The sequence below is a fragment of the Xyrauchen texanus genome, chromosome 41 (genome assembly GCF_025860055.1).
Source record: "Xyrauchen texanus isolate HMW12.3.18 chromosome 41, RBS_HiC_50CHRs, whole genome shotgun sequence".
Lineage (NCBI taxonomy): Eukaryota > Metazoa > Chordata > Actinopteri > Cypriniformes > Catostomidae > Xyrauchen > Xyrauchen texanus.
Genome location: NC_068316.1, coordinates 13,848,141 through 13,876,040, shown reverse-complemented (window position 1 = coordinate 13,876,040; position 27,900 = coordinate 13,848,141). Strand labels below are relative to the sequence as shown.

Here is a 27,900-nt window from a genome sequence, read left to right as displayed (position 1 = left end):
CGACAACACAGCGACCATAGCGTACATAAACCACCAAGGCGCCGTACATTTGCGTCACATGTCACACCGCGTCCACCGCCTCCTCCTTTGGAGTCAGCAGACCTTGAAGTCTCTGCGAGCCACTCACCTTACGGGCATCTTCATCCATGCAGAGGACACGCTCTCATGGCAGGTAACGCTCCATGGGGAGTGGAGACTCCATGCCCAAGTAGTCCAGCTAATTTGGGAGAGATTCAGGGAGGCACAGGTAGACCTGTTCACCTACCAAGACTCCTGTCACTGCCCTCTGTGGTACTCCCTGTCCGAGGCCCCCTTCAGAATGGATGCCTTGATGCACAGCTGGCATCGGGGGCTACGCAAGTATGCGTTTCCTTTAGTGAGCCTCATTGCAAAGACTTTGTGCAAAGTCAGGGAGAATGAGCAGACAGTCCTGTTCGATGCGCCGTACTGGCCCAACCGGACTTGGTTCTTGGATCTGATGCTCCTGACTGTAGCACCTCCCTGGTGCATTCCCCTGAGGCAGGACCTTCTCACTTAGGAGCAAGACACGCTCCAGCACCTGCGGCCGTACCTCAGGAATCTACACGTCTAGCTCCTCGATGGGATGCGAAAGTCCTATCAGGTCTTCTGCCAGCAGTTGTAGACACGATCACTCAGGCCAGGGCCCACTATACGAGACCCACAGAGTTGCACCGATGGGTCTGTGAAAAAAAAACATGAGTGACGACATCATAGTGTATGGTAAATCACGTGCTGAACACAATACCAGCCTGCTGAACCTCACCCTACTGAACCTCACCCTAAATGGAGACAAATGTGATGCATTTGGCTATGCATTTTCAAACAAAGGCATCTCTGCAGATCCAAAGAAAATGATTGTCATCAAAAATCTTCCAGCAACACAAAACATTTCTGAAGTGTGCAGCCTGCTTGGAATGATGACATACTCTTCTTGCTTCATAAAAGACTACGCAACAACCTTGCAGCTGCTGCGTGAACTAACTCGAAAAGTTCACACTCGAAAAGTTCACTCCACTAGCAAAGTCTTTCTCAGATGCCATGTTTGTTTACAGAAGCATTGCAGGGATTACATTGCAATGGGGATACTGCTTTCCGATGAGTTGCACATTGTGACAGGGCGGAGGGCGGGGCCGGGTCGTGATTCTACACACCCGGTCCCTTATCAGGCTAATCAAGCCTCCGCGAGGGATAAAGACTGACTGCGGAGGATGGTGTGGGAGAGAGAGATCGTTTACGGACATGTCCGTCGTGTGTGTCTTTGACTTTTGTTTAAGTTAATCATTAAAATAATATTTATGTCATCAAGCTGGTTCTTGAACTCCTCCTTTCCATTGAACTGCGTTACACACATATATGGGAGAAAAGAGTACACCGCTTATACAGTACATTTAAACAGGAAGCCAGTTTTCTCACAGTAAGCCACAATCTTGCAACTACCAACTTTTTGGTGTCCATCTAAACGTACTGACAGAACGGTTTGCACATCAAATGTGATCAACTTGTAACCACACCCAACAGCACCACCCAGTGCAGTCTGTTATAACTGTGAGTTTTAGTTTTTGTGTTCAGGATTTAATGCATGCATTTTTCAGGGTGCCATCCAGCCTGCCTATCAACCGCGCCCCACATTTCTGGAAAGGAAGTCGGCGACAGCCATCTGTGCCCCCGGTCTGTGGACCACCTTGAATTTAAAGGGCTGGAGAGCCAGATACCACCGGGTGATCTGCATGTTGGTATCCTTCATGCGGTGGGGCCATTGGAGTGGGGTATGATCCGAGCAGAGGGCAAAGGCCCGACCCAGCAAGTAGTACCGCAGAGTGAGGACCGCCCACTTGATGGCCACACACTCCTTTCCCACGGTGCTGTACTTTGTCTTCCTCAAGGAGAGCTTATGGCTGATGTACAGCACTGGGCGCTCCTCCCCCTCCACCACCTGCGAGAGTACAACCCCCAGTCCTCTGTCTGAAGCGTCCATCTGTAATAGAAAAGGGAGAGAGAAATTAGCTGAATACAAAATTGGCCCCCCGCAAAGTGTGGGTTAAACCTGCGTGAAAGCCTGTTGGCACTGCTCCATCCACTGGAATGGGTCTGGAGCCCCCTTTTTAGTGTGATCAGTCAGCAGGCTGGTGACATCCGAATAATTAGGCTCCTGTAATAGCCAGCCAGTCCCAGGAACTGTCTCACCCCCTTTTTGGTCCAGGGACTCAGTTTTGTCAATTTGGCTAAGGATGGGTAATGTGTTTTGGACTAAATATTTTAATTTCTTGGATCATTTGGACCTTTGCCAATGTAACAAGTCTGTTTTTGTCGGGATGTTATGGATCAGCGGACTTCATTGGTGAGTTGCCTCAATTTTGTTATTGTTTGTTTATATGTTGGTGGTTTGACAAATAATTTTCACTCAATTAATTTATCTACAATACCCTGTTAACATTAAAGGGGTTATACCCCCCCCCCCCCAATCTGCATGTAGTCAATCTACAGTACTTCATGTGGTAACAGGGAATTAATCCAAGAGCCTGTATCCAAGGCAAGGGCTTGGGAGAATGCTTTGTCAAGTCCAACTAACAGTGACTGCATAATTGGGACAAATGGATTCCCTAGAGTTGGGTAAGTAAGTCTGAAAGTTGCAACTATTTGTCTCATAAGTATTTTCTGTTGTTGATGTTCATTCTTGCTCTCATCAAATTTAGGCACACACCCTTTTACAGGAGGATCTTTCTCTTGAGATTCCACTGATTCAAATTAATATTTTTCTTGAGATTCAATGGACATCTGAAACAAGTAAGTTTGTCTTATTTTCAAACTCTGCAGACTCTGAATTATTCTTGTCTGTTTAAACTGGTTTGAATTGAGGAACGAATGTCTGATCATTAGGATTTAAATTAGAAACTACAGGTGAAACTCGAAAAATTAGAATATCGTGCAAAAGTTCATTAATTTCAGTAATTCAACTTAAAAGGTGAAACTAATATATTATATAGACTCATTACAAGCAAAGTAAGATATTTCAAGCCTTTATTTGATATAATTTTGATGATTATGGCTTACAGCTTATGAAAACCCCAAATTCAGAATCTCAGAAAATTAGAATATTACATGAAATCAATAAAAAAAGGATTTTAAATACAGAAATGTCGGCCCTCTGAAAAGTATAATCATGCATATGTACTCAGTACTTGGTTTGGGCCCCTTTTGCATTAATTACTGCCTCAATGCGGCGTGGCATGGATGCTATCAGCCTGTGGCACTGCTGAGGTGTTATGGAAGACCAAGATGCTTCAATAGCGGCCTTCAGCTCTTCTGCATTGTTTGGTCTCATGTCTCTCATCTCTCTCTTGGCAATGCCCCATAGATTCTCTATGGGGTTCAGGTCAGGCGAGTTTGCTGGCCAATCAAGCACAGTAATACCATGGTCATTGAACCAGGTTTTGGTACTTTTGGCAGTGTGGGCAGGTGCCAAGTCCTGCTGGAAAATGAAGTCAGCATCTCCATAAAGCTTGTCTGCTGAAGGAAGCATGAAGTGCTCTAAAATGTCCCGGTAGACGGCTGCGTTGACTCTGGACTTAATAAAGCACAGTGGACCAACACCAGCCGATGACATGGCTCCCCAAACCAACACAGACTGTGGAAACTTCACACTGGACTTCAAGCATCTTGGATAGTGTGCCTCTCCAGTCTTCCTCCAGACTCTGGGACCTTGGTTTCCAAATGAGATGCAAAATTTGCTCTCATCAGAAAAGAGGACTTTGGACCACTGAGCAACAGACCAGTTCTTTTTTTCTTTAGCCCAGGTAAGACGTTTGACATTTGAAGCCCATGTCCAGGACCCGTCTGTGTGTGGTGGCTCTTGATGCAGTAACTCCAGCCTCAGTCCACTCCTTGTGAAGCTCCCCACACATTTGAATGGCCTTTTCCTGACAATCCTCTCCAGGCTACGGTCATCCCTGCTGCTTGTGTACCTTTTTCTTCCACACTTTTCCCTTCCACTTAACTTTCTATTAATGTGCTTTGATACAGCACTTTGAGAACATCCAACTTCTTTTGCAATTACCTTTTGAGGCTTTCCCTCCTTGTGGAGGGTGTCAATGATGGTTTTCTGCACAACTGTCAGGTCAGCAGTCTTCCCCATGATTGTGAATTCAACTGAACCAGACTGAGAGACCATTTAAAGGCTCAGGAACCCTTTGCAGGTGTTTAGCTGATTAGAGTGTGACACTTTGAGCCTACAATACTGAACCTTTTCACAATATTCTAATTTTCTGAGATTCTGAATTTGGGGTTTTCATAAGTTGTAAGCCATAATCATCAAAATTATATCAAATAAAGGCTTGAAATATCTTACTTTGCTTGTAATGAGTCTATATAATATATTAGTTTCACCTTTTAAGTTGAATTACTGTAATTAATGAACTTTTGCACGATATTCTAATTTTTCGAGTTTCACCTGTACAACTGTGGCCAAAAGTATTGGCAGTGATTTAGATTTTGTGTTTTGCAAAGTTTGCTGCTTCAGTATTTGTAGATTTATTTTTTCACATGACTCTATGGTATACTGGAAAACAATGATAAGCATTTCATAAGTTTTAAAGATTTTTATTGGCAAAAACATTCACTATATGCAAAGAGTCAATATTTACAGTGTTGACCCTTGTTCTTCATAACCTCTGCAATTCGCTCTGGCATACTGGATATCAGCTTCTTGGCCAAATCCAGACTGATGCCGATCCATTCTTGACTTATTAGTGCTCGGAGTTGATCACAATTTGTGGGGTTCTGCTTGTCCACTCGCCATTTGAGGATTGACGGGATTAAGGTCCGGGGAGTTGACTGGCCACAGATCCAAAATTTCAATGTAATGATCTCCGAGCCACTTCATTATTACTCTTGCCTTGTGACAAGGTTCTCCATCATGCTGGAAAATGCCTGGATCATCAGCAAATTGCTCCTGGATCGTTGGGAGAAGTTGCTCTTGCAGGAGAGAGCCCTCTCGCTTGGATGAAAAGCAACCCCAAACATGGATGGTCTCAGAATGCGTCACTGTTGGCACGACACAGGACTCATGGTAGCGTTCACCTTTTCTTCTTCGGACTATCGATTTTCCAGATCTCCCAAACAGTCGGAAGAGGGCTTCATCAGAGATAATTACTTTACACCAGTCTTCTTCTGTCCAATCCTTGTACTTCCTGCAGAATTTCAGTCTGTCCATGATGTTTTTCTTGGAGAGAATTGGCTCCTTTGCTGACCTTCTTGACACTAGGCCATTGTCCAAAAGTCTTCGCCTCACTGTGCATGCAGATGCACACATTCCAAACTGCTGCCAATATTGAGCAAGCTCTGCACAGGTGGTGACATGATTCCATAGCTGACTGCTCAGGAGGAGACGGTCCTGGTGCTTGCTGGACACTCTGGGGCGTCCTGAAGCCTTCTTCACTGCAGTTGAACTTCTCTCTTTCAGGTACAATATTCTTTGCAGCAATTTCCTTGAATGTGATGCCATTTTGATGCAAAGCAATGATGGATGCATGTCTTTCTTAAGTAAGTAACCATTGGTATCAAGAACACAATGATTGGAAGCACTTCTTCCCTCCTTTTATAGCAATCAGTCTGCTCTTATAATCCAATCAGAATGATTGATTTCACCTGACTAGTACTCCTTCACACTTTCCCAGGTGCTGCTGATATGATTAATGAAATTATGTTAGCTGGTTAGTTTGTGCCAGAGCCAAAAACAGTGAAATTTGGGTTTTTGTGATAAATTCTATATTTTTTGGCCAATGAAAATTTTTGCAATTATTTAAATTGCATCTGATCACTCTGCAAAATAATCTAGAATCACAATGTGAAACACAAAATGTATGTCACTGCCAATACTTTTGGCCACGGCTGTAAACCAACCTCTTCTACAGAGGGTACTCTTGTTTCCAAATGAGATGGCTCAGGAGACTGCTCAGCTACTTCAACCACTTTCTCATTGGTCACCACTCTCTCTGGTTTTATCACCTGTTCCTTTTGAAGTGGTATTTCAATTGTATCAACCCAAGAAATTGGTGACAAAGGAGTGTAATACTCTACTATATTGTCACAGGAGCAATGACATAAACAGGCGAGTAATCTATCTGTTTCACAATCTTGTACACTGTTTTACTTGTACATTTTTCTGCTATTTTATGTTTTTCTCGAATCGCAACGTTTCTCACCAGCACTTTCTTACCAGTCTCCAAGATGCACTCTCGAACTTTGTGATCATATTAAGTGAAGTGATTGGTAATTACAAGTATGATCTTTGTACCCTTTCCATCTGGCTCTAAAGACAGGTAATTCATACAGACTAACTCAAGCAGACAGCTTGTCTTTATGTTGACAAGGGGGACGCTCTTTTCAGCTCTTGCATTGCTTTTTTTATACACCTATTGCAGGTTTTGATCTTTTGCTCCACATCTGCAAACATCCTAGGCCAATAGAACTTTTGACATGCAAAATCGACAGTCATTTCAAGGCCTAGATGTCCAACAGAATCATGAAGTACTTCAAGAGCTGATTGTCTGAAAGCTTTGGGAAGCTTTCTATACCATACATAGCCACTAAGGACAAACTGATCTGTAATCCTCAACATTATTAACTGGACTTCTCTGTCCTCACTTTGTCTGGCTCTATATAAGAGACACTTTTGTGACTTGACGATGTCAATTGCTCGGCTGATAACAGGCTCATTTTGTCGTTCATGAGCTCAATCCTTCTGGGACATATGTTGAAGTGTGCTAGAACCAGTAAATGGGGCGGTATCCTGAAAATCAGGTGGTATGGCTCCTTCACACATTGCGAGACACTTGACAGTGATAGGTTCACTGCTTGATCCATCTATTCTGTCAGGACTGTCATTTATCTAGTGTCTCAGACATACAGCATTTACAGCTTCCTTAGGGAATACAGGCTCAGATCCATCTCTCACAAAATATAAAACCAATAAACTGTTGGACTTGATCATCCTCATCTTTGAAACTATGATCTTACTGATCTGGGGCATGTGGCCATCTGTAAAGACCATCAGCATCTTCATTCCTTTTACCAGCTCTGTATTGTATGCTGAAATCAAAACTTGATAGAGCAGCCAGCCACCGGTGTGCTGCTGCATCAAGCTTAGATGAACAAGTTCATGTAAACTGGCATCAGTATTGCTGGCTGCTTTGGGTTTGCAAACCCCAACACAGGTGTGGTTGTCAGCTTTTCTAGTAAGGTTTTGAAACCATTTTCACATTCAGTGGTCCACTTCTCTTTAAAAGGCTGCTTTTAGTCAACCGAGGGATGTGAAGATTTTTTTAAACTGGCTGCCCTTTTGGGTGGAAGGTAGCTGGCAGTGAGAATTTTGAGAGGTTTTGCAATTTTTGAGTAATCTTTCACAAACCTTGTGTAGTATCCTGTAAATCCTATAAAGGAATTTAGCTCCTTAATGTTTTTTCAGGGTCAATTTCGACTCCTTTTTCAGACACAACATGCCCTAGGTCAGGGGTATCAAACTCCATTCCTGGAGGGCCACAGCCCTGCAGAGTTTAGTTCCAGCCCTGCTCCAAAATGCCTCCTTGTAATCTTCAAGCACTCCTGAAGAACCTGATTAGCTGCTTCAGGTGTGTTTAATTAGGGTTGAAGCTAAACTCTGCTGGACTGTGGCCCTCCCCACAGTTTGACACCCCTGCCCTAGGTACTTGATAGAACAATAAAAAAAAAGATTTAGCCTGAACTCCTTGAGTCTGTTGAGCACACAAACATTGTGTTCTTCAAGGGTACTGGAGAACACAATAAGTTCATCGAGGAATATTAAGACATCTTTCAAATTCATACCACCAACACACTTCTCCATTACATGTCGAAATGTGCTAGGTGCATTAGTGACCCCTTGTGGCATACAACTGAACTCCCAAAATCCCATGGGGGTCTTGTGTTTGTCCTCCTCTTCAACCTTGACTTGAAAATAGCCAGACTTTAGATCCATTACTGAAACCACTTGGACCCGTTCAAGGCTGCAAAAGTTTTCTCAATGTTTGGTAGGATATAAGCGTCTTTAATAGTCTAGCTTTTTAATTTCTTGTAATCGATGGATAATCTTATAGCACCACTCTTCTTTTTCACTACCACAATGGGTGATGCGAAAGGGATCTCATACTCACAGATTTGGTTGGCATCACACACCTCTTTGAGATGGAGTCTTCGTAGTTGATAGATGTATGGGTCTAACCCGCTGTTTAAACGGAGTAGGATCAGAAAGGTGTATGCAGTGTTTGACTTCAGTGGTGTGGCCATAGTCAAGATCACCAACAGCAAAGACGTCAAGAATTGAGTTTAACTTCTCTGTTAACCTCTTTCTCCATTCTCCTGACAATGGGGAGTCACCAAAGTCAAAAGTTATGGGACTTTTGGTGTCTGAACTCACTGCATTGCACTACACAAAGTCTGGAAATTCCTGACTGGAAGTGAATGGAAGCATAGAGAGACAAGGGAACTGAAAGCTCAGCAATGTTTTTCCTAGCTGGAATTGTAATGTCATGAATAGTGCAATTCTTCACAAGGACAGGTACTTTAAAGAAGGTTTCAGCTGGGCTGGTCAAGAGATAACTACAAAAGAGCAACCCACAAGTTAAGATTGAGTGATCTGGGGGCTCAACAAGTGAGGGAATGTTTCTGGCAAAGCCATTAAACACCATCTTCTGGCAAGCTGGAACAGTATGGCCAGTTTTACCCTGGTGCTTTACATTTGCAACTCTCCCATTTTTCAACTCTATTTTGTGTCTGCTACTCAACTTTTTTACAAAAGTTTCATACACATGACTCTCTGGGTTTTTCAGACTGTTTCCATTAGGACCATTGACACAGGTTCTGTAGTGAGCCTCTAAGGAGTTGGTACCAATCAAAGCAGGAACTTCACTGTTGGTTTTACAGTCTGGAACAACTAAAGCTAATGTGTGGATCTCTGCAGCTCTTCCAGCAATTTATTCTGGGAACTTGATATTGAATTTGAGATTGAGAAGGCACCACTTGACCTCCAGCACCTTCAATTTCAAGTATATCATTAAGGGGTTATATTGGCTGTGACTGCACGTGAGTACTATAGAAGGACTTAGACACAGTAGCCACCTGAGAACCATAATCAAGAAGACAATTATAGGGAGTTCCTTCAATGGTGAGAAAAGCAGTACATCTGGGTCCAATCAATCCATTTGGAGGAACTTCTGAAAATGACTGGATCTGTGTATGAGTTTCACATTTGGATTTGCAGGGATTCTAGTTTAAATTGGGACAGGAATCAGTCTCTTGTGCCTCAATACATCCCTCCATTGAGACCCTTTTCAGTTTAAAAGTTGGCCATATTCCAGCTTCCATTTATTTTGCTTGGGCCTCAAGTCTTTGTATTTCTGATCCACTACAACTTTGTTAGGGGGATTCATACACTGTCTGGCTATGTGGCCATCATCACTGTATTTGAAACAAAACCAAGCTCTGGGCTGAGGTTTAGGCATTGCTTGATAGGCTTGAATTTCCGCTTTCGTGGTTTGCTCATTTTCCTTTCCTTTCCTGAGTCTACTTTCTGCTCTTTCTTTGACTTTTTGGATCTCAGCTGTATTTTCAAATCAGCAACTTGCCATCTCACATCTTCAGTCTCAGCCTTGTAAGCCTGCAGCATGGCTGCATTTGAATCGCAGGGCACTGACATTTAAATCAACTATGTGAATATTCAAGGACAGTTTTACTTTGGGGCTACCTTGATGGCATTGTAATCTTTCAAGTTTAGCATCTCATCTGTCCTCGTCTGTTCTAATCTAGAGACAAAGCTGAGCAAATTCAGGGGGCTTGTCTGCTTTTGACACAAGTTGTAAACACAAATGCAGGGACTGATCCCAGCAGCCTTGATTGAAGTACCTTTGTGAGTAACTGTCAGTTGGCATCTCCTCTCTTCACTCATAACTGAGGAGTATCTGTAATCTCTGAACAAAGTCAGAGGCTTTAGCACCAGAGTTTTGATTAGTGTTGAGGAACAAATATTCCCCATCCTCCACAAGTCTATAGGCAGAATCAAGAAGATCTACATACTCGTGTGGGGATGCAGGAAGAACCAGCTGTTTAACAACATCTGATGCTGATGGAAGAAGGCTTTCCAATAATCAGGACAGGCAGTCCTGTAACATCATCTGAACATTTTAAACCCATATTTCAAAATCTGCCTCACTAGGTGGTCATGGTATATGACCTGAGAAAGTTTTCAGGCATTTTGACCCTTGGATTGATGAAGTGCCATTCTTAATCACATGTTCAATTACTTTGCGCTGTATTTCAGGTGGGTTTAACACATCAGAAGAGATACAATTGACAGGCTTTGGCATAAATGCAGGTTTTGTTTCTTTTGGGCATACAACTGCTACAGTGGGGGTTTGAACAAAATCAAATTATCTCAATACATTTCAGAAATTTTTCAATTGGATCTCGTAATGTTTGAATAGAAATAAAACTGTAACAGATTCAGCTATCAATGATAAAATCCTCCTGGCGGGCTCACCACTTGTGTAAACGCTGCACATCATGGTATATTCAGAATAAAAATATAGGTATCTAAATTAATTCAGATGGGAACAGTGATATAAATACCACACTACCTTATAGGCTCAAAGGAGGATTTTAGACAGCAAACCACACATGTTTGCAACAGAAAAGTGTAACTTTGTATAAAACTTTTTTAAGTATTTGCAGAATTGAAAATACAAAACATATAATCAGGCCTGTATATGGAAAAGAAAAAAACATATATTTCTTGAAAAAAAAGGACAAAATGTCTCAGTCCTTTATGTTCCAATGTGGGAAAATCACTGTAATACCTGGGTTGTTTTTAAAACGTGTGATTACTGAAATGATTCAAAGTATTTTGAATGTTTTAATCTCTTGGATCTCTTATCTGTTCTCAATGCACACCTTGTAATCTGGATGAAAAGCTCCACTCCACTAGGTAGCGTGTTGTGATGTCACATGAATCTTGCTGGCTGGCCTGATCCAGAATCAAGGTGGAAGCACACTCATAAAAAAAAAAACCAACCTGCATAAATGCAGAGTAATCATTATCACTCAGTACACTCAATTATATTTAGATTAAGATCTGTCCCCAATTAGTATTTGTGGCTGCTCGTTCAACTCTCCATCAAAACGTGGGAGCAAACAAACATTTAAGAACTCAAAATACATCTCATCTACAAAATATAACTACATACTCATTGCCTATGTATGACTTAAACAACATAGCTACAGTTTAACCATCAATGCATTTTATCAACAGATTTTTGATCTTTTCCTATTACATATTTTGCTGTAATGATCAACACAGTATCAAATGACCTTGTCTCTGTTGCATGTTAATTAGCTAATCATTAGTTAATCAATTCAATGGTGATTTTAACTTAACTTTGATTGTATTTTGTAACAAAATTACTCTTTTATTTGTCTAACAATGTCCATAGTTAAATATCTTTACATCAATTCATATATATATATCTTATTATTAGTTACAAATCGTACTAAATGCTTTAATGATGAACTCAGGAGGAAACAAATTCACTGGAGTTATCTGAACAAAATACCTAAAGAAATGGTTCCCCTTCTGTCGCTCTCTCCACGTGTGTCAGAGAAGCGACACTAGGGGTCTCTCTTGAGCGCCGATATTCACCTCTGAACTATGAAAAAAGGCCAATGAGAGTTGGCAACCAGTATTTGCATGTCCCGCCCCCGGACATATGGGTATTTAAGCGCCGCAAATACGGGAGTTCATTCAGAAAATTTCTTCGGAGCCGATGGTCGTGTTTGCAGACTGCTGCGTTTTACACACCAAGTTCCTGCTGTCCTCTGCTGCATGCTGTTGGATTCTACGGCGCACAACAGCGGCTTCCTCCTGTTTGCACGGCTGTGCACTTCCTGCCCCTGAGCGCATCGACAGTGGCAGATAAGAAAGATCTCTCACGAGTTCTTTCATTCATAAAAGAGTGATTTTATTTAAAAGAGTAATTTCCTCTAAAAGAGCAAAAAACACAGCGGCGTTGAACGTACTTTTAAGGACGCGTCTTTATAAAGATGCCTTTCCGCCCGTGTTGTTCCTGGATGCGGTAGAGTACTCTCCGCTTCCGACGGCCACAGGCGTTGTCTCGTGTGTCAGGCTGCGTTTGTGGATGGTTCATGTTCTCATTGCGAGAACATGACCATGACAACGTTGCGGTCGCGGCTTGCTTACAACCGTAAGCAAGCCACTCCAGCCGCCCCCCGCGTCGCTCCTTCTTCCCACGGGATTGAGGACGATGCGGCTGGCGATGGAGGCGATTCGGGATGGCAGCGTGTGCAGCTCCGCCGGGTATGCCCCCTCGGACCACCCGCGCCCCGGCACGCTTGTTGACTCCCGTCCCCGCTCGAGGTGGCGGCGACTCGCCTCACAGCCAGTCTGCCTACCCTCTTGCGATGGAAGCAGATGAGTTCGCCGCGACATCGGAGGGCGTGGGCTCTGATGCTGAGGGCTCCTATGGGCTGCCGCCTTCGGGCTTGCACGCCCAGGAGGAGGCCGACGCACAGATGTCCGATATGCTTTCCCGGGCAGCCAACAGCGTGGGCCTGGATTGGAACCCTCCATCCTCCCCACAGCCATCACGGCTGGACGAGTGGTTCTTGGGCATGGGGCGCCGCTCACAGCCTCGCCCCCCCCATGATGAGCTGACGTCTTTGTGGAGAGCACCCCTCTCCACTCGTCGCACCGCCACCTGCTCATCCGCCCTCGCCACCCTCGACGGCGGAGCGTGCCACGGGTACACGGAGATCCCCCAGGTGGATAGAGCTGTTGCGCTCCACTTATGTCCCGGAAGCACTACCACCTGGCGGGGCCGCCCTGTACTCCCTTCCCGGTCCAGTAGAGCAACATTCTCGCTCACCGCGAAGGCCTACAGCGCTACCTTCCGCCCTGCATGCCATGGCTCTCCTGCAGGTCCACCAAGCCAAGGCACTTCGCAACATGCACGGGGGTGGCCCTGATCCCGACACGCTGCAAGAACTGCGCTCAGCGACCGACCTCGCCCTGAGAGCGACGAAGGTCACAGCGCAGGCACTCGGGCAGGCGATGGCCACTCTGGTGGTCCAGGAACGTCAGCAATGGCTGGACTTGGTTGAGATGCGTGAAGCTGACAAGACTCGCTTCCTCAACACCCCTGTCTCCCAGTTCAGCCTCTTCGGCGACACCGTTGAGGACTTTGCCCAGCAGTTCTCCCTGGTGAAGAAGCAGACGGAGGCCATTTCGCACATCATGCCGCGCCGCAAGCTTGCCGCCACGGCCCAGGCCCCACCTGCTCGGCGAGGGCGTCCTCCTGCGGCCAGAAGACCTTCTGCTCCGCCCCAACCTGGGCCCAGCTCTCAGCCCCAGCATCGAGCAAACCGCAGGAAGCGTACGCCCCCTGCCTCACGGACCCCTTCGAGGACCCGGAAGGCTCCCAAGCGTCCCTGAGACAGCGGACCCAGAGGACGAGAAGTTAGCTCCGGAGGTGGTAAGACCACTCCGTCCCCCGGTGGAGGGCTGGGAGGAGAATCTTTTGTTTTTTCATTTGCCGCACCAAATTCTCAATAAAAGAGCTTCCTTTACCTCTGGGTCACATGGCCCGCAAATGCCGTTCTCACGGCACTTTGCTTTCAGGCCTCAACAGTCTCGGCGCACAGGATGTGGTGCTTCCGCCCTCAGCCCCATGACTGTTCCCCGGCTGGCCGGTTCAGATGAGTCCAGAGGACGCCAGCATCAGACCTCCTCCTCAGTCACGAACCCGCCCCCTGCCGGGTGCGCGGAACAAGGTAAGTGCTTTGAGTTTATTCTCAGCACCAGAGCCTCGGGACGCCACAGCGCCTCCCGACGCCGCGTTACCTGTTCCGCACCGTTCTCACGGCACTTTGCTTTCAGGCCTCAACAGTCTCGGCGCACAGGATGTGGTGCTTCCGCCCTCAGCCCCACGACTGTTCCCCGGCTGGCCGGTTCAGACGAGTCCAGAGGACGCCAGCATCAGACCTCCTCCTCAGTCACGAACCCGCCCCCTGCCGGGTGCGCGGAACAAGGTAAGTGCTTTGAGTTTATTCTCAGCACCAGAGCCTCGGGACGCCACAGCGCCTCCCGACGCCGCGTTACCTGTTCCGCACCGCTGCAAAGCCCCGCCGGGTACGTCCAAAATACTCGTCCCCTTGGTGCCCCTAGCACGGAGCTTAGAGGCATGACTTTCACTGCCCAGCTCGTCACGGTGGCTGCACCAGACCATCCGACTCAGTTACGCAATTCAGTTTGCCAGGTCTCCACCCCCCTTCGTGGGCGTTCGTTCCTCCGCAGTGCACAGCGAACATGCCCACTCCCTGCGCGAGGAAATCGCCTCCCTTCTAATCAAGGACACGATAGAGCCTGTCCCTCCGACCGAAACGAAGAAGGGTTTCTACAGCCCTTACTTCGTTGTACCCAAGAAAGGCGGTGGCATACGACCGATCTTGGACCTGCGAGTTTTCAATCGGACCTTGTCCAAACTCCCGTTCAAAATGCTTACCCAGAAACAAATTCTATCTGGCGTCCGGCATCTAGATTGGTTCGCAGCGGTAGACCTGAAGGACGCGTACTTCCACGTCTCAATTCGCCCTTGACATCGACCCTTTCTACGGTTCGCGTTCGACGGCCAGGCGTATCAGTACAAGGTCCTCCCCTTCGGCCTGTCTCTGTCCCCTTGCGTCTCACAAAGGTTGCAGAGGCAGCTCTTGCCCCGCTACGAGGAGCGGGCATACGCATACTCAATTACCTCGACGATTGGCTCATTTTGGCCTCCTCGCAGGAATTACTATGTGCACACAGAGACCAGGTGCTCGAGCACCTCGGCCGTTTAGGGTTTCAGGTCAACTGGGAAAAGAGCAAGCTCACCCCGGTCCAAAGCATCTCTTTTCTCGGTTTGGAGTTAGACTCAGTCTCAATGACAGCACGTCTCTCCAACGGGCGTGCTCAGTCAGTGCTGGAATGCCTCGCTTCTTTCGAACCAGGCACCGTGGTCCCTTTGAAAGGTTTCCAATGGCTCCTGGGGCATATGGCATCCTCCGCGGCGGCCGCGCCACTGGGGTTGATGCATATGAGACCACTTCAGCATTGGCTCCAGACTTGAGTCCCGAGACGAGCATGGCGCCACGGCACGCATGGCGTGGAAGTTACCCCCGCCTGCCGCCAAACCTTCAAACCCTGGACAGACCTCTGCTTTCTACGGGCAGGAGTACCCTTGCAGCAGGTGTCCCGTCACGTTCTGGTTACAACCGACGCCTCCAAATTGGGTTGGGGCGCCATGTGCAACGGGCGCGCAGCCGCAGGCCGGTGGAACCGAGGCCCGCTGCGCTGGCACATCAACTGCCTAGAGCTGCTGGCCGTTCGTCTTGCCCTGAAGAAATTTCTTCCGTTGATTCATGGCAAGCATGTCCTAGTCAGGACAGACAGCACCACGGTGGTGGCCTACATAAACCGCCAAGGCGGAGTACGCTCCCTCCACATGTCACAGCTCGCCCATCGTCTCCTCCTTTGGAGTCAGCAGCGACTGGAGTCACTGCGCGCCACTCACATCCCCGGCAACATCAATGTGATAGCGGACGCGCTGTCAAGGCAAAACTTGCCCGGCGGAGAGTGGAGGCTCCACCCCCAATCGGTCCAGCTGATTTGGGACAGGTTTGGCAAGGCCCAGGTAGACCTGTTTGCCTCCCAGGAAACCTCCCACTGTCCGCTCTGGTATGCCCTCACAGAGGCTCCCCTTGGGACAGATGCTCTGGCGCACAGCTGGCCCGCGGGGCTGCGCAAGTACACTTTTCCCCCAGTGAGCCTTCTTGCACAGGTGCTATGCAAGGTCAGGGAGGACAAGGAGCAAGTCACTCTGGTGGCCCCCTACTGGCCCAACCGGACGTGGTTTTCGGATCTCACGCTCCTCATGACAGCCCCTCCCTGGCGAATTCCCTGAGGAAGGACCTTCTTTCTCAGGGGCGGGGCACGCTCTGGCATCCGCATCCAGACCTCTGGAATCTCCACGTCTGGTCCCTGGGCCGGGACGCGGAGGACCTAGCCGGCCTACCTTCGGCCGTCATAGACACTATTAACCAAGCCAGAGCCCCTTCGACCAGGCATCTTTACGCCCTGAAGTGGCGTCTGTTCAGCGGACTGGTGTTCTTCCGAGCCGAAGACCCGCAGAAGTGCGCCAGTTAGGTCAGTGCTCGTGTTTCTTCAGGAGAGGCTGGAGAGGAGGCTGTCCCCCTCCACCCTCAAGGTGTATGTTGCCGCTATCGCGGCCCACCAAGACACGGTAGACGGCAAGTCTCTTGGTAAGCACGACTTAATCGTCAGGTTCCTAAAAGGTGCCCGGAGGATGACTCCCTCCCGGCCTAACCTGTTTCCCTCCTGGGATCTCTCGGTTGTCCTTATGGGACTCCGGAGACCCCCCTTCGAGCTGCTTGACTCAGTTGGACTCAGGGCCCTCTCTCTCAAGACCACCCTGCTGATCGCGCTCGCTTCCATCAAGAGAGTCGGGGACCTGCATGCGTTCTCTGTTAGCGACGCTTGCCTGGAGTTCGGTCCGGCGGACACTTTCGTGATCCTAAGACCACGACCGGGCTACGTGCCCAAGGTTCCTACCACACCCTTCAGGGATCAGGTGGTGAACCTGCAAGCGCTGCCCTGGGAGGAGGCAGACCCAGCCCTTTCACTGCTGTGTCCAGTACGTGCCTTACGTATTTACCTGGACCGCACACAGAGCACCAGACGCTCTGAGCAGCTCTTCGTCTGCTTTGGGGGACAGCAGAAAGGGAATGCTGTCTCCAAGCAGAGACTCGCCCACTGGGTTGTCGATGCCATTTCCCTGGCTTATCACACCCAGGCCGTGCCCCCCCCTTTGCGGGTCCGAGCCCACTCCACCAGGAGTGTTGCGTCCTCGTGGGCACTGGCTAGGGGCACTGCCCTAGCAGACATTTGTAGAGCAGCGGGCTGGGCAACACCTAACACTTTTGCGAGATTCTACAATCTCCGAGTTGAGTCAGTATCGTCTCGTGTTCTCTCAGGTACCGAGCCCGTGAGAACTTCGGTGGCACGTCCACGATCTGACCGGGTGAATCGCTTGCACCCAGCCCTTCCCCTAACCAGGGAAACAGTGCGCCTTCATTCCCAGGAGATCCCAGGTTTGGGACACTGGTTGAATCCTCCCTAGCCCTCGTGGGTCGCAGTTCTGCGGAGGAACTCGCCGACCCAAACCACTGCAGGTACCGCAAGCTACCCTGTACTGGTATAGGTGCCCCACAGGTAAGGCCTCCTGTACGGACTCCCCCTGTGTGTAAAACCACGGTTCTGTCCCCTCACGAGTTGACTCCGTGTTTCCCTTAGGCAGTTACAGCTGCCTCGGTTGCCGTGCTGTATGCTCCCCCCCTCTGCGAGGCTGGATCTACCACCGCACTACTTTTCCGCGAAGACCTAAGTATAGGCCATGCGATGTATTTGCCACTCAAAATTTGCCTCCCCTCCCGGGTAGGTGTGGCCTCCGCAGGGTCTTCTCCGCCCTAATAAGGGCTAAGACCCCCTTCCCTCAATGCGTGTAAGGGCCCCGGCCATAGTTGCTCTATGCGAGAAACATAGAGAGAAAAGAGGCCCAGAAAGGCTGGCCCGTTCCCATGTTGGCGGCCGTCACCTTGTTCCCCCCTCCAGGGTAACGATAAGGAATCCTGATGGCTTAAATGGGGCATTGGGGAAGGGTACGTGCAGCCTGATACAGTTGGTCGTTCTGCACGTAGGAATACCCACTCGCTCCTGTATCAGCGGATCACGTACATGGCTCAGCGCATGGCTCTTTTTAAGTGGACCCCTAGTGTCGCTTCTCAGCGACATAAGGGGAACGTCTAGGTTACGTATGTAACCTCCGTTCCCCGATGGAGGGAACGAGACTTTGTGTCTCCCCTGCCACGTCGCTGAGCCGAGCCCCTGTTGTGGCCGGACCATTTCCGGCTCCTCAGAAAAATCCTGAATGAACTCCCATATTTGCGCCGCTTAAATACCCGTATGTCCAGGGGCGGGACATGCAAATACTGTTTTCCAACTCTCATTGGCCTTTTTTCATAGTTTAGAGGTGAATATCGGCGCTCAAGAGAGACCCCAGTGTCGCTTCTCTGACACAAGGTCTCGTTCCCTCCATCGGGGAACGGAGGTTACATACGTAACCTAGACGTTTCTTTTCTCACAACTCCTATGACCATAAACACTCTTGTACACTTTTCAGTTCCTTTACATTTAATTGTTTCACTTTGAGTTAATTAATCGCAGTTTTCAGCGTAGATCTCCACTCTCTGTAAGATTTGGATAAAATGATCTTGAACAAGTAATGCATGCTCAGAAAATATATTAGAACAACTTGCACTAATCCCCAGTGGAAAATGAATCCTACCGAGCCAATTAAAATTAGCAGAAACACTGGGTGCATCTTCTTGAAATTTGAGTCACACTGGCTTCGGAGAAGATGAAGAAGAAAAAATAGGTGAAGAAAAAAGAACTTAAAAAATACTCGCTCAGAACTAACGTACGCTCATGGCTAACATACTTTTCATTGCATGTATCTCTCCTTCGAGTTCAACTTTGTGTAGAGCCCATTAAAATCTAGCTAACGAGCTTTCCTGACACGCTTGCAAACGTGAAAGATGAGGGGGAGGGGAGAGGGGACAATTGCAGCTTCTGTGGTCAGGCGCCCTGCCAGCACAAACCGCTATTCCCCCCTGTTCTACTGGTGGCACAAGTGCACCTTATTCAGAACCTACATATTCCCAGCTATTACAGCCTGGAACCCTGCCAAGCCAAACTTCTCAAGCATGCCAGAATCTAATGCACTTTTTGATATGTGGAAGAAAAACCACAGAGGGCTTCTTCTGGGTCCACTAAATTCATATCATTCATTGGTCTATCTAAGGCTTCACACCCTACCTGCCTACATTCATATGGAGATCTACACTGATGCTATCATGAACCTTAAAAATGCAGAAACCAACATGATCAAAAACAGCCAATAAATGGAGGGAGTGAGAGAAAATAGAGAAGTAGATTGGGTTGATGAAATGGAAATGGACCTGACTGACCCCCAGATAACTTCTGTCTGTCCCCAGATGGAGTCCTCAGTTAGGCCCATCATTTCTCTTCTTCTTTCTTGTTTTGATGGAGCTGTCTTAACTCATTTATTTTTTCACCTGAATGCTCTAGTCGCCACTACTATAGGAAGGCATGCACTGAGGGGGTCAAATGTTTTACTGCAGACTGCTCTAATACCCTACATAGATGAACTTAGCCATCCTAAAAGGATTTAGACCGAGTGCAAAGGACCCGAGCATTAGCTATCAATTCCTGTGAACATCTGATGGAGAGATCGAGAAGATGAGATGGTTATCGGCCTGTTTCCTTGCCCATGAGCTTCAGTGGAAGCAAGAGAGAGGGTGATTATCCAAGGAACTGCTGAAACGGCAATGCAACCAAACAGTAAATTAATTTGTTTAATGCTAAAGTAAATTCACTTGCATCCATAATTAGGCCGTGTATAAATAATGCAAAGGTACATAGATCATGGATAGGTTACAGGACTTTGGAGAGTACGAGAAAGGTTTCTGATGACAAACATGAATTAATATACTATTTTTTAAACTGGCAGTACAGAGCGGGTGAGAAGTAAAGGGATTTGTGGACATGGTTAGTTTCTTTTCATAATCTGCCTATTAGCACTAAACTGTGAAATTCACAAAACCATGACAGGGCCACTGTTACTGGCAAACTTGCAGGGCTCTGGTTTGACTTCCCTGGAGATCTCTCTCTCTCTCTCTCTCTCTCTCTCTCGCTCGCTGTCTCTCTCCAGCCTACTAAATCTATTTGAAATTCCCAAGTCGCATTACAATGATAGAGGGGGAGAGCACACACAGAAATTGCGTTAATAGGTGTGACATTTTTATTGCCAGGCAAGAGAAGGCTTTTTGGTGCAAACTTTTAAAGATACATGTTTGATTTTAATTCTACACACCATCATTCTGGATTGCTCTGTTTGTCATGTATTGGAGTAGAGAGGCAGAAGCATGTAATTGCTTTTTTAAACACATGACAATTTGCTAGTACATGTTTTAGTGAGTTTACTTTCCTAATTTGGCTGCAGCCTCATCTCTTTGTTGTGATCTTCATAATAGACTCATAGAGATAGAGAAAAACAGTGACAGAAAGATATATAAGGACGGAAACAGGTCAGGGTTTCCATGTTAGTGGAATATGGATCTTACAACACTAGCAAGGTTTTTTTATTTATATTTTTATGATGAAGTTCTATCACAGCTCAATTTACTGCAAGGGTGATAAACAATGAATAAACTAAATAAATAATCAGAAATATTTACTTTTACATAATCTTATTGTGGTGATAATATACCAACAAAACAATTCAAAATAATTCACCAAAAGAATACAATCGTTTGTATAATTGCTGAAGAAACCCCACCATCTCTGAGTCAATATATATGAATCACAAACTAAAGCCTATATACTAAAGCAAAGTTGACTAAAATATGACTCAAACAAAAAGCAATCTTCAAACAAAATTTTAAATGATAATTCATATGAATGTTGTCATATGTTGCAGTATATGCTTCTTAACTGGTTTATACATTTACAGTAATCATAATCAAAATACAATATTATTGCGGGCAAATGGCCTATATATTAAGGCTTGGTGCAGTTTTAAAAACATGCCAAATTCTGTGTGGCTGAGTGATTCTGCTATTAGTGTGAGCCTGTCAGATAGTATTTTATCATTTTACTTGGATATGTTATCCACCATTACAGATCAGCTTGATTTACTGCATACTGCATTTGACACAGTTAGCTCCCCTAACTGTTGTCAAATTCTGAAATCACTCATAACAGCCTGCCATTGGGAGATTCTGACCTAATGCAACACCTTAATTTTGTCATTCACTGGAAGAGATTACACTGATGTTGATTTCTTACACTATATTTACTAACGATGCCTCTAGATTCACAGGAACAATGGTACCCATTGGCTTTATGTGTAACACTCACTGTCCAGGAGGACATGAAGGTGGGTGCAGTTTAAACGGGATATGTGCTTTTTATATTTCAAATGGGGATATGTGGAGAGACACATAAATACACACATTTAAAGGGACAGTACACCCCCAAAATGTGTTTTTGCCATTATTTAATCACCCTTATTTTGTTCCAAATCTATATGACTTTCTCAATTCTATGGAACACTGGAAGATTAGACAGAATGTTAGGACTGCCTTAAGCCTGAAACATACTCTACCTGTACATGGAAGCTAGTAGCTACTCATGATCATTTTTGTGCATCATTGCATTCCAAAATGTATCAGACTGCAATTCAGAGCTCAAAGCAAATACACTTAGCATTCTCAAAATTGTCACAAGGGGCACTATAGTGGGACTTAGTGTAAATTGCCCACTTCTAAGGTCAGGGGCGGGTTTACGATTTCTGAGGCCCCAAGCAGGGCTGGACTGGTAATCTGGCATACCAAGCATTTTCCCGGTGGGCCGACGCACTTTGGGGCTGATCAGGGGCGGACTGGTGGGTCGGCCGCGAAACGGGGCGAATGGTAAAATGAGCCGCCACGTTATGCAGAAAAGGACAGTGAACACAATAATTTGTTAATGTCCAGATTGTCATTATAATATGATGCAGTATTCAGGATTTGTTGTATACAATAGTAATATACTGTAAATCTGTCTTATTTACTTTCATTTCACTTTATATTGTAATGCTGCAATGTATTGTTCACCGTTTCAGAAGGCTGTATTTTTTGTAAGCATAGTAGGCAACATTCGTAACAGTATTGGAACAGTACACAAGGCACGGCGGCCCCTCAGCACACTTGAGGAGAAGGTAAAAAATAATGTTTATCAAGCACTTTGCTTGGTGTAGGACAATCTGGAATAATGTTAAACAATGAACCAGTCACCTCTTTGCAACCTGAACTTGCTCAGAATGTTAAATCTTTGTGACACCTGCAGTAAAAACAATCTAGATGCAGCACAACGAATGAAACCAAACGCTGAGGTCTTGACATGCGTTTTTGAGACCTGAAGTTCTTTTTAACTTGACATGTGTCTATAAATGTGGCGGTCGGGTCCTGCGTGAGACACTGAAGAAACAGTGAGACGTGGTGCAGGAGTCAAGGATGTTTGTCTAGCACATTTAACTAGAAATAAAATGGAAAAACAGAGCAGATACATGCAATAACGAGTTCGGTTTGTACGGCCCCTCATCTGTTTGTACCTATCTGTGAGTTAGAGCATGTGGGCAAAACAAGTTCGGAAGGCCTGGATAGTTTTTCATAAATTACAAACCCAAGGTCCTACTTAAAAAACTGCCCAGCGAACCTCTAATGTGAACCGCTCTGAGAGTGCTGACAACAGCATATTTGCTTGTGTACCCAGAACAACATGTTACGCCTCCAGTACTTATTGCGGAGCTTTTCTACCGCTACTGTCTACGGTGAGTTTTCTCTTTCAGTTCAACCACTGAAATGGTGAGAAATTGCTGAGCAAGTATGTTAAATTCGATATATTTACAGCAACTTACCTGAATAATAACTAGAGCTGTCAGAATTAACATGGCAGTCCCATAGACATTCTATGGGCAGTATTGTCGTAACACGCTAGTTGACTGTTATGTTCTCTCCTATGATAGAGATGGTGAGGCGGTTATATAGATAAATAAAAGAATCTCAGACAGTGCTTCCCTGTCAGTAATAAAATAATGGAGAAATGAATTTGATGTGCAAAAAAATCCATTGAGACATGAAATAAAATATTTTCCAGCCTATGTATGGCACTTTTTAATTAACACAGAAGCACATAGTCTTATCTATCACCAAAATGCAGAATAAGACGTTTTTGTCTGCAGGCGCTTTCCACATTGAGTTCAAAGCGGCACTCGACGCTGGCATTGACGCTCTCACGTGAACCATGAACACAGCTTCACGATTGTTGTAGGAAAGTGAATAGCTACAGTCTATCTGCAGATTAATATTGTAGAGCAGTGTTCCCCTTCTGTCGCTCTCTTACGTTGTGTCAGAGAACGACACTAGGGGTCTCTCTTGAGCGCCGATATTCACCTCTGTACTATGAAAAAAGGCCAATGAGAGTTGGCAGCCAGTATTTGCATGTCCCGCCCCCGGACATACGGGTATTTAAGCGGCGCAAATACGGGAGTTCATTCAGAAAATTTCTTCGGAGCCGATGGTCGTGTTTGCAGTTTGCTGCGTGACTACACACCGAGTTCCTGCTATCCTCTGCTGCATGCTGTTGGATTCTACGGCGCACAACAGCGGCTTTCTCCTGGTTGCACGGCTGTGCACTTCCTGCCCCTGAGCGCATCGACAGTTGCAGATAGAAAGATCTCTCACGAGTCTTTCATTCATAAAAGAGTGATTTTATTTAAAAGAGTAATTTCCTCTAAAAGAGCAAAACACAGCGGCGTGAACGTCCTTTTAAGGACGCGTCTTTTTAAAGATGCCCTTCCGCCCCTGTGTTGTTCCTGGATGCGGTAGAGTACTCTCCGCTTCCGACGGCCACAGGCGTTGTCTCGTGTGTCTGGGCAGTGATCACACCGAGGCTGCGTTTGTGGATGGTTCATGCTCTCACTGCGAGAACATGACCATGACAACGTTAGCGGTCGCGGCTTGCTTACAATCGTAAGCAAGCCACTCCAGCCGCCCCGTGTCGCTCCTTCTTCCCACGGGATTGAGGACGATGCGGCTGGCGATGGAGGCGATTTGGGGATGGCAGCGGGTGCAGCTCCGCCGGGTACGCCCCTCGGACCACCCGCGCCCGGCACGCCCGTTGACTCCCGTCTTCGCTCGAGGTGGCGGCGACTCGCCTCACAGCCAGTCTGCCTACCCTCAGGCGATGGAAGCAGATGAGTTCGCCGCGACATCGGAGGGCATGGGCTCTGACGCTGAGGGCTCCTCTGGGCTGCCGCCGGGCTTGCACGCCCAGCAGGAGGCCGACGCACAGATGTCCGATATGCTTTCCGGGCAGCCAATAGCGTGGGCCTGGATTGGAACCCTCCATCCTCCCCGCAGCCATCACGGCTAGATGATTGGTTTTTGGGCGTGGGGCGCCGCTCACAGCCTCGCCCCCCCAGTACCTTTCTTCCCGGAGGTGCATGATGAGCTGACGTCTTCGTGGAGAGCACCCCTCTCCACTCGTCGTGCCACCTGCTCGTCCGCCCTCGCCACCCTCGACGGCGGAGCGCGCCATGGGTACATGGAGATCCCCCAGGTGGATAGAGCTGTTGCGATCCATCTATGCCCCGGAAGCACTACCACCTGGCGGGGCCGCCCTGTAGTCCCTTCCCGGTCCTGTAGAGCAACATCCTCGCTCACCGCGAAGGCCTACAGCGCTACCGGACGCGCCGCTTCCGCCCTGCATGCCATGGCTCTCCTGCAGGTCCACCAAGCCAAGGCACTCCGCAACATGCACGGGGGTGGCCCTGATCCCGACACGCTGCAGGAACTGCGCTCAGCGACCGACCTCGCCCTGAGAGCGACGAAGGTCACAGCGCGGGCACTCGGGCAGGCGATGGCCACTCTGGTGGTCCAGGAACGTCAGCAGTGGCTGGACTTGGTCGAGATGCGTGAAGCCGACAAGACTCGCTTCCTCAACGCCCCTGTCTCCCAGTTCGGCCTCTTCGGCGACACCGTGGAGGACTTTGCCCAGCAGTTCTCCCTGGTGAAGAAGCAGACGGAGGCCATTTCTCACATCATGCCGCGCCGCAAGCCTGCCGCCACGGCCCAGGCCCCATCTGCTCGCCGAGGGCGTCCTCCTGCGGCCAGAAGATCTTCTGCTCCGCCCCAACCTGGGCCCAGCTCTCAGCCCCAGCGTCGAGCAAACCGCAGGAAGCGTACGCCCCCTGCCTCACGGACCCCGTCGAGGACCCGGAAGGCTCCCAAACGTCCCTGAGACAGCGGACCCAGAGGATGAGAAGTTAGCTCCGGAGATGGTGAGACCGCTCCGTCCCCCGGTGGAGGGCCGGGAGGAGAATCCTGTGTTTTTTCATTTGCCGCACCCCCTGACGGGGGCTGCGGTACCCAAATTCTCAATAAAAGAGCTATTTCCTTTACCTCTGGGTCACATGGCCCGCAAATGCCGTTCTCACGGCACTTTTGTTTCAGGCCTCAACAGTCCCGGCGCCCAGGATGCGGTGCTCCCGCCCTCAGCTCCACGACTGTTCCCCGGCCGGCCGGTTCAGACGAGCCCAGAGGACGCCGACATCAGACCTCCTCCTCTGTCACGAACCCGCCCCTGCCGGGCGCGCGGAACAAGGTAAGTGCTTTGAGCTTATTCTCAGCACCAGAGCCTCGGGACGCCACAGAGCCTCCCGACGCTGCGTTACCTGTTCCGCACCGCTGCGAAGCCCCGCCGGGTACGTCCAAAATACTTGTCCCCTTGGTGCCCCTAGCACAGAGCGCAGAGGCATGGCTTTCTCTGCCCAGCTCGTCACGCTGGCTGCACCGGACCATTCGACTCGGTTACGCAATTCAGTTTGCCAGGTCTCCGCCCCCCTTCCTGGGCGTTCGTTCCTCCGCAGTGCACGGCGAACATGCCCTCTCCCTGCGCGAGGAAATCGCCTCCCTTCTAATCAAGGATGCGATAGAGCCTGTCCCTCCAACCAAAACGAAGAAGGGTTTCTACAGCCCTTACTTCGTTGTACCCAAGAAAGGCGGTGGCATACGACCGATCTTGGACCTGCGAGTTTTCAATCGGACCCTGTCCAAACTCCCGTTCAAAATGCTCACCCAGAAACAAATTCTATCTGGCGTTCGGCATCTAGATTGGTTCGCAGCGGTAGACCTGAAGGACGCGTACTTTCACGTCTCAATTCGCCCTCGACACCGACCCTTTCTACGGTTCGCATTCGACGGCCAGGCGTATCAGTACAAGGTCCTCCCCTTCGGCCTGTCTCTGTCCCCTCGCGTCTTCACGAAGGTCGCAGAGGTGGCTCTTGCCCCGCTACGAGGAGCGGGCATACGCATACTCAATTACCTCGACGATTGGCTTATTCTGGCCCCCTCGCAGGAATTACTATGCGCACACAGAGACCAGGTGCTCGAGCACCTCCGCCGCTTGGGGCTTCAGGTCAACTGGGAGAAGAGCAAGCTCACCCCAGTCCAGAGCATCTCTTTTCTCGGTTTGGAGTTAGACTCAGTCTCAATGACAGCACGTCTCTCCAACGAATGTGCTCAGTCAGTGCTGGAATGCCTCACTTCCTTCAAGCCAGGCACCGTGGTCCCGTTGAAGCGTTTCCAACAGCTCCTGGGGCATATGGCATCCTCCGCGGCGGTCGCGCCACTAGGGTTGATGCATATGAGACCACTTCAGCATTGGCTCCAGACTCGAGTCCCGAGACGAGCATGGCGCCACGGCACGCACGGCGTGGAAATTACCACTGCCTGCCTCCAAACCTTCAAACCCTGGATAGACCTCTGCTTTCTTCGGGCAGGGGTACCCTTGCAGCAGGTGTCCCGTCGCGTTCTGGTTACAACCGACGCCTCCAAATTGGGTTGGGGCGCCGTGTGCAACGGGCGCGCAGCCGCAGGCCGGTGGAACCAAGGCCGCTGCGCTGGCACATCAACTGCCTAGAGCTGCTGGCCGTTCGTCTTGCCCTGAAGAAATTTCTTCCGATGATTCGTGGCAAACATGTCCTGGTCAGGACAGACAGCACCACGGTGGTGGCTTACATAAACCGCCAAGGCAGAGTACGCTCCCCCCACATGTCACAGCTCGCCCGTCGTCTCCTCCTTTGGAGTCAGCAGCGACTGGAGTCGCTGCGCGCCACTCACATCCCCGGCAAACTCAATGTGATAGCGGACGCGCTGTCAAGACAAACCTTGCCTGGCGGAGAGTGGAGGCTCCACCCCCAATCGGTCCAGCTGATTTGGGACAGGTTCGGCAAGGCCCAGGTAGACCTGTTTGCCTCCCAGGAAACCTCCCACTGTCCGCTCTGGTATGCCCTCACAGAGGCTCCCCTGGGGACAGATGCTCTGGCACACAGCTGGCCCGTGGGGCTGCGCAAGTATGCTTTTCCCCAGTGAGCCTTCTTGCACAGGTGCTATGCAAGGTCAGGGAGGACAAGGAGCAAGTCACTCTGGTGGCCCCCTACTGGCCCAACCGGACGTGGTTTTCGGATCTCACGCTCCTTATGACAGCCCCTCCCTGGCGAATTCCCCTGAGGAAGGACCTTCTTTCTCAGGGACGGGGCACGCTCTGGCACCCGCGCCCAGACCTCTGGAAACTCCACGTCTGGTCCCTGGACGGGACGCGGAGGGTCTAGCCGGCCTACCTTTAGCCGTCATAGACACTATTAACCAAGCCAGAGCCCCTTCGACCAGGCATCTTTACGCCCTGAAGTGGCGTCTGTTCGCGAACTGGTGTTCTTCCCGAGCCGAAGACCCGCAGAAGTGCGCAGTTAGGTCAGTGCTCGTGTTTCTTCAGGAGAGGCTGGAGAGGAGGCTGTCCCCCTCCACCCTCAAGGTGTATGTTGCTGCTATCGCGGCCCACCATGACACGGTAGACGGCAAGTCTCTTGGCAAGCACGACTTAATCGTCAGGTTCCTAAAAGGTGCCCGGAGGATGATTCCCTCCCGGCCTAACCTATTTCCCTCCTGGGATCTCTCGGTCGTCCTGATGGGACTCCGGAGACCCCCTTCGAGCCGCTTGACTCAGTTGGACTCAGGGCCCTCTCTCTCAAGACGGCCCTGCTGATCGCGCTCGCCTCCATCAAGAGGGTC

At 48.5% G+C, this 27,900-nt stretch overlaps 1 pseudogene; it reads left to right on the top strand.

The window, feature by feature from the left end:
• Nucleotides 1-58: 58 nt before the first annotated feature.
• On the top strand, nt 59-27,778 carry LOC127634132 (uncharacterized; annotated as a pseudogene).
• Nucleotides 27,779-27,900: the final 122 nt, after the last annotated feature.